Consider the following 8,161-nt stretch of genomic DNA (forward strand, 5'->3'; position numbering starts at 1 on the left):
AAACAAATGCAGGGCAATGTTGTGAACTCTTGTAGATTTGGATCACTTTTGAGGGTGTTTCAATACGATGGATTTGATGAGACCGGCATGCTGTCTATGGAGATTGTATGGGGGTGTGCTCAATTTGTGAGCCTAACACTCATTTGAAGGGTTGTCCACATACTTTTCTATATATAGTATATTTTCCAAAGTGTGACATTGTGGAAATATGAGTTTTTCTGGACATAAATTAAGGTCTCCTCCCAGTGTCCCATAAATCAATGCCTGTTAGTACAGAATAACTTATTTAAATGTAATTGGCAAATACATTTGAAAGTGTCTTTTAATGCAAAGGGGTCTATCCTATCAGAAGGGGATAAAGAGAGTCCTTTACTCAGGACTGACATTTGAGCATCAGAGACCCTGGTGATATGTTGATCACTGAATATTCTTGTGCGGTTCTGACTGAACTTCCTCAGGTGGCCTGGAGGTGGATTGATGAGCCTGCTATTCGAAATAAAAACAGACTATGCTATTGTGTGCCACTACATTGAAGCCAACCATGGCTCACCTTCCTCCCTTCCTTCCTTCGCTTTGTAGCCATAGAACACAGCCAAATTACACCAAGAGGTGGTGACATGGTACGTTAACTAAAACAAAGAGACATTCTGGCAGTACTGCTTAGACACTGGATTCAAAAGGGGCTAAACAATTATTTTCACTGTCCTCGTTTCTATAATGTTGTTACCTTGATTTGTAGGGTCTGTATCTCCGGATTCACTGAGAAATATAATCTATGTACACTGCTCAAAAAAATAAAGGGAACACTTAAACAACACAATGTAACTCCAAGTCAATCACACTTCTGTGAAATCAAACTGTCCGCTTAGGAAGCAACACTGATTGACAATACATTTCACATGCTGTTGTGCAAATGGAATAGACAACAGGTGGAAATTATAGGCAATTAGCAAGACACCCCCAATAAAGGAGTGGTTCTGCAGGTGGGGACCACAGACTACTTCTCAGTTCCTATGCTTCCTGGCTGATGTTTTGGTCACATTTGAATGCTGACGGTGCTTTCACTCTAGTGGTAGCATGAGACGGAGTCTATAACCCACACAAGTGGCTCAGGTAGTGCAGCTCAGCCAGGATGGGACATCAATGCGAGCTGTTTGCTGTGTCTGTCAGCGTAGTGTCCAGAGAATGGAGGCGCTACCAGGAGACAGGCCAGTACATCAGGAGTCGTGGAGGAGGCCGTAGGAGGGAAACAACCCAGCAGCAGTTCCACAACCTCCGCCTTTGTGCAAGGAGGAGCAGGAGGAGCACTGCCAGAGCCCTGCAAAATGACCTCCAGCAGGCCACAAATGTGCATGTGTCTGCTCAAACGGTCAGAAACAGACTCCATGAGGGTGGTATGAGGGCCCGACGTCCACAGGTGGGGGTTGTGCTTACAGCCCAACACCGTGCAGGACGTTTTTCATTTGCCAGAGAACACCAAGATTGGCAAATTCGCCACTGGCGCCCAGTGCTCTTCATAGATGAAAGCAGGTTCACACTGAGCACATGTGACAGACGTGACAGTCTGGAGACGCCGTGGAGAACGTTCTGCTGCCTGCAACATCCTCCAGCATGACCGGTTTGGTGGTGGGTCAGTCTTGGTGTGGGGTGGCATTTTTTGGGGGGGCCGCACAGCCCTCCATGTGCTTGCCAGAGGTAGCCTGACTGCCATTAGGTACCGAGATGAGATCCTCAGACCCCTTGTGAGACCATATGCTGGTGCGGTTGGCCCTGGGTTCCTCCTTTCCTCCTAATGCAAGACAATGCTAGACCTCATATGGCTGGAGTGTGTCAGCAGTTCCTGCAAGAGGAAGGCATTGATGCTATGGACTGGCCCGCCCGTTCCCCAGACCTGAATCCAATTGAGCACATCTGGGACATCATGTCTCGCTCCATCCACCAACGCCACGTTGCACCACAGACTGTCCAGGAGTTGGCGGATGCTTTAGTCCAGGTCTGGGAGGAGATCCATCAGGAGACCATCCGCCACCTCATCAGGAGCATGCCCAGGCGTTGTAGGGAGGTCATACAGGCACACGGAGGCCACACACACTACTGAGCCTCATTTTGACTTGTTTTAAGGACATTACATCAAAGTTGGATCAGCCTGTAGTGTGGTTTTCCACTTTAATTTTGAGTGTGACTCCAAATCCAGACCTCCATGGGTTAATGCATTTGATTTCCATTGATCATATTTGTGTGATTTTGTTGTCGGCACATTCAACTATGTAAAGAAAAAGTATTTAATAAGAATATTTCATTCATTCAGATCTAGGATGTGTTATTTTAGTGTTCCCTTTATTTTTTTGAGCAGTGTAGATTTTGACATGTTTAATTGATTAACGAGACATACCATGCAGCTTATTGTTTTAACATAATTTGCCATTTACTTTGAAACGTTATCATTATACTTTCTTTTTTACATTGTTGTGTCTCAATGGGCTATAAATAAGAGCTAAGCGCAATGGTCAGGTCACTGAGGAAGACCTCAGTTTGACGTCGAAACGTTAGTCACCTGTTCGCGGCCTGTACGATGGATGAAAGTGAGCATAAAGAAATCAATATCTGCCTTTGCCAGGTACGCTGCTACTTAATATTTGAATGGAGTTGTTTTTTGTAACTGTAGGATGAGAAAGTGCATGCACTGTGTTATATAAATAATCAAATATCAAGCATTACTAGCTGGCCAACGCTCTGGTTAAACCGGATGTCCTCAGATAACTCTGGGCCCAGTGTCCTCAGTCAAGTTTAGAGCCTACGTGCAATAACATGATTATACTTGCACAAAACAGTTCAAGGGAAGGACACATGGCTGCCATCACTCAAAATATACTCCCCTACAAACTACAAAGAACATCCTGCAACACTAACGAGCTTAGAGTGCCAAACTATTGCACTGACATTGATCCTTGCATGCACTCCTGCAAAAACAGGAAACACCTGAGCCTAAAGCAGACACTGCCAGTTCCCCTTATCTCACGCTTCCTTGACACATTTCATGAGCACGCACACTCACACTCCACCTCCCTCTACTGGTCGGGTGCCAAGAGCAGAGGACTCTGCTGTGCACCAATGGGGCTCCTGCTCTGGCTAGAGCAGGCCTGCCTCCAACTCTTCAGGACCAGTCAGAAGACCAACACGACGAGACTCCACCTACATTATTCTGTGTATACATTCTGCTGCACACTCTGTCTAAGGCAGCCTAATTAGCTGACTCCTCACAGAGCCATATTTTTAGGTCCGTGCACGCTTAACTGCAGGACAAGATATCTCTGACTTTAAATAAACTGCCTTTTTCCTACACTTGATTCCACTCTGTCCAGCGTCGTTGTTTTGCACTCCCTCTCCAGTATGTGAACACCAACAACTGCAGCCTCAATTAGCCTAGCTAGCTAACGTTAGCTAGCTTAACTAGCTTCTCCCGGTTTGATGCAGTCAAGACAGGTTCTTCGTAATCATATTTGCTGATAAATAACCTATGACAGCTATTAGTCTACTATAGCGCGAGTCAGCTTGGTTGGTTGCTGTCTCTCCCTCCCTCCTCCTCCCCATGTCACTTGCTCAGAGTACAGACCCTCCCCGCCTGCTAGAGCGGCGCCTCTCCCTCGTGATTTATCAGCTCCGGTTAATAAAGTAGCTTTAAAAATTAAAAATAAACTTTTCTGCTGCTTTCTACACTTGGATCGGATCTGGATCCGACCAAGTCTCTACGAAATGGGTCTAGTTGTCCTCAATTCCATTTGGAACAGGTCTCTATATTTAAAAAAATAATAATATGCGCATCCCCAGGTACATGTCGGAACAGGTCCAACTTTTTGGAACCGTAAGTACCTCTAGTTAAAATACTATCAGCTTTTATGACGTTGATAATGATACCACCTATCCGCGCATTAATTCTCTGAAGTTGCTGAAATAAATACATGACATTTCTCCACTCCTGTTCCAGAGTACACATTTACATGGTGTATTATTTTACTGGAAGAAATGCTTAATTCATATTAGACTATGTAGGAGGTTATAGACCTACAGTAATTTCAGTGAGGCTACTATTCCATTTAACCCATCTGAACAGTAGGCTACAGTTCCCTCGTTTGACGTGCCATATTTGATGTCCCAGTGTTTGAATAGAGGGGTTGGCTGTTTAGCAACAAATCGATGCCTTCGCAACTATGGGGTTGCAAAAACAGACGGGGTTGGCTTAGATTGTTGACAACATTGTAAACTATATTTCGTCTCCTATGTTTTCTCTCAATGAGCTCTTGTTTTCTCTCAAGTACACTGTTACAGTTGTTACAGTTGTTTTTTTTGCCATATTAGCATAGACATGACATCATCCTAACTGACCTAAAACAGGGAATTCTTACTAGGTTTAAATGTCAGGAATTGTGAAAAACGGAGTTTGAATGTATTTAGCTAAGGTGTATGTAAACTTCCGACTAACTGTATATCCACAGTAAAATGAGTCCTAAATCGACATAACCTGAAAAGGCTGCTCAACAAGGAAGAAGCCACTGCTCCAAAACAGCCATAAAAAAAGCCAGTCTACGGTTTGCAAATTGCACATGGGGACAAAGATCATACTTTTTGGAGAAATGTCCTCTGGTCTGATGAAACAAAAATAGAACTGTTTGGCTATAATGACCATCGTTATGTTTGGAGGAAAAAGGGGGATGCTTGCAAGCTGACGAACACCATCCCAACCGTGAAGCACGGCCGTGGCAGCATCATGTTGTGGGGGTGCTTTGCTGCAGGAGGGACTGGTGCACTTCACAAAATAGATGGCAACATGAGGATAGAAAATAATGTGGATATATTGAAGCAACATCTCAAGACATCAGTCAGGAAGTTAAAGCTTGTCCACAAATGGGTCTTCCAAATGGACAATGACCTCAAGCATATACTTCCAAAGTTGTGGCAAAATGGCTTAAAGACTGTTGTCTTTAAGTCAAGGTATTGGATTGACCATCACAAAGCCAATGACCTCAATCCCATAGAAAATCTGTGGGAAGAGCTGAAAATGAGTGTGTGAGCAAGGAGGCCTACAAACCTGACTCATTTACTCCAGCTCTGTCAGGTGGAATGGACCAAAATTCACCTAACTTAATGTGGGAAGCTTGTGGAAGGCTAAGTTAACCAAGTTAACCAATTTAAAGGCAATGCTAACAAATACTAATTGAGTGTATGTAAACTTCTGACCCACTGGGTATGTGATTATCATGTAAGGCTATCAGTGACATACCATTAAAAAAATTGAGAAAATGCAACATAACTTAGCATGGAAATAGCTGTTTTATCATTCAGCCTACAATAGCAGCCAATGAGTGAGTGGTGTTCAATGTAGGCCTACATTCCATGAGACTTACAGGGCTTGACGTTAACCCGTTTCTCCACTTGTCGTTCAAACAAGGAGGTGGCTGAAAATGTGTTTGATGCAAGAAAACACTTTACAAAATAAAATGCATCATTATTCCCATACCATATTCCCATACTGAGAAGACAAAATTATGCTACATTCTGCCTATTGGCTACTTAGCTTATTCAAGCCTGTCTCAAAATACAACACTCCCCTTTAAGACAAAAATAAATCTCGACCTGACTCTTTTTCAAAGATGACTAGAAATGCACGTTTTGTGCTCTTGTATGAAGCAATCACTCCCCCATTTCTGACTACAGCTAATAACTCCCTAACTAGCAAAGGACATGAACAAAATGACAAATGTGCACACATTGCCTGGGAGGGCATAGGCCCAGCCACTGGAGAGCCAGGCCCAGCCAATCAGAATTATTTTTTTCCCACAAAAGAGGTTTATTAAAGACAGAAATACTCCTCAGTTTCATCATCTGTCCAGGTGGCTGGTCTCAGACGAACCCGCAGGTGAAGAAGCCAGATGTGGAGGTCCTGGGTTGGCGATGGTCTATTTGTGGTCTGCGTTGGTGAGGCCAGTTGGGCGTACTGCCCAATTCTCTAAAACAATGTTGGAGGCGTCTTATGGTAGAGACATTAACATAAAATGATCTGGCAACAACTCTGGTGGACATTACTGCAGTCAGTGTCAATTGCATGCTCCCTCAAAATTTGAGACGTCTTTGGCATTGTGTTGTGACAAAACTGCACATTTTAGAGTGGCTTTTTATTGTCCCAGCACAAGGTGCACCTGTGTAATGATCATGCTGTTTAATCAGCTTCTTGATATGCCAAATCTGTCAGGTGGATGGATTATCTTGGCAAAGGAGAAATGCTCACTAATAGGGATGTAAACAAATTTGTGAACAAAATTTGAGAGAAATAAGGTTTTTGGCATATGGAAAATGTATATGTGAACTTTTATTTCAGCTCATGAAACATGGGACCAACACATTACATGTTGCGTTCATATTTTTGTTCAGTATACATTGTCAGTCATAGGCTTCACTGGGAAATGTGTTGTTGTTGTACTCACAATCTGGCCATACCCCAACCAAAAACCCTGGATGAACAGAGATATTTGTACCATGCTGAGAGCCCGTACTGCAGCATTCAATGTCAGCAGAACAAACTCTGATGACTCGGTGATGCGTGACAGGTACAAGGCAAGCAGGTACGAACTCCCCAAATCCATTAGGGATGCAAAAAGACAATACAGACACAAACTTGAATTGACAGTCGACAACTCAAGACTTGCGATGCATGTGGCAAGGACTACAGACTATCACGGACTACAAAGGCAAATCCAGCTGTGTGGCCCACCAAAGTGTCCCTCCCAGATGATCTTAACATATTCTATGCTTGCTTCGAAGCAGACAATATCGAACCATCCAGGAAGACTCTCACTGCTACGGACGACCAGGTGCTTTCGTTCTCCGAGGCTGAAGTGAGGGAAAACTCTTAAAAGAGTGAATACTCACAAAGCTGCCAGCACAGATGGCATCCCTGGCCGTGTCCTCAGTGTATGCTGACCAGCTGATGGGCTTCTTTTTGGACTTCTTAAACATGTCACTGTCCCAGGCTATAGTCCCCACCTGCTTCAAGGAGACCACCATCGTCCCAGTGTCCAAGAAAAACAAGATGATGTGTCCAAATGACTATCGCCCCGTCATACTCACCCCAGTCATCATGAAGTGTCAAAAGAGGCTGGTCATGGCCCACATCAAGGCCAGCATGCCAGGTACACTGGATTTGCTTACCGCTAACAGAAACTTACTGCACAATTGTAACATTTGCCCCCCAATCACCCCTTTCCCGAAACACTATAAATTGTGCCTTCCTGTATTATCTATTCTACTGAGCCACTTACCTTATGTTCGTATTCTTATTGTTTTTATTTCTAATTGTTGTTGCATTGTCGAGAAGGAACACGCAAGTAAGCATTTTTTTGGATGGTGTATACCATGTGTATCCCATACATATGACTTGTAAAACTTTAAACGGAAACCTGCTCCCTCCTCTCTTCAAAACATTCACACCTATATTAACTCACACTCCAAATCTCAGAAGAGCAGTCAAACCCAACCCTTGACAGTTTAAAATCCCAGGTCGATGCAAGTATTACCATTTTTATTGTCACCGTCAACAAGGTCAGTCACCATCTTCTCTTTCTGCTCTGTCTCTCCATCATCTCACAGCAGTCTCTGTATCGCAACACATGTTCCATGGGGATCACCAGTCTTTGTCTGTTTGGTACAAATACAACATGTAGCACCTCAGAGCCCAACTGCTAGAGCGGACAAGCAGGTACTGACCCTGGGGTTTCATCCAAGTAGAAAACTACAATAAAAATAGGTAATTCCTAGGTTTTTACTGTGTAATTACCATTTCATCAAATAGTTTCTCTGCTAATACCTAGTCTTTTCTGTAGCGGTAAAATATAGTGCTGACTACCCAAACAACAACTACCTGGACTTACAATTGCTCCTCCTCTATTCCTTCTTCCAGTGTTCAACATCAGTAGCATCAAGCACAAGGGCTGCCTGGCCACAAATTTCTGCAACACCACATCCACTTCTAGCATCCTGGGAGTCGGCTACATCGTCTCACAGACCCGCTCCAGCACCAATCTGCAACGGGGTTGGCTCCGTACAACTACCTCTCACAGTGGCCCTTGGTGCAGCCCTGGTGGCCATCTGGAGCACCTTAGCCTAGACA

Source organism: Oncorhynchus kisutch, linkage group LG17, assembly GCF_002021735.2.
Source record: "Oncorhynchus kisutch isolate 150728-3 linkage group LG17, Okis_V2, whole genome shotgun sequence".
Classification (NCBI taxonomy): domain Eukaryota; kingdom Metazoa; phylum Chordata; class Actinopteri; order Salmoniformes; family Salmonidae; genus Oncorhynchus; species Oncorhynchus kisutch.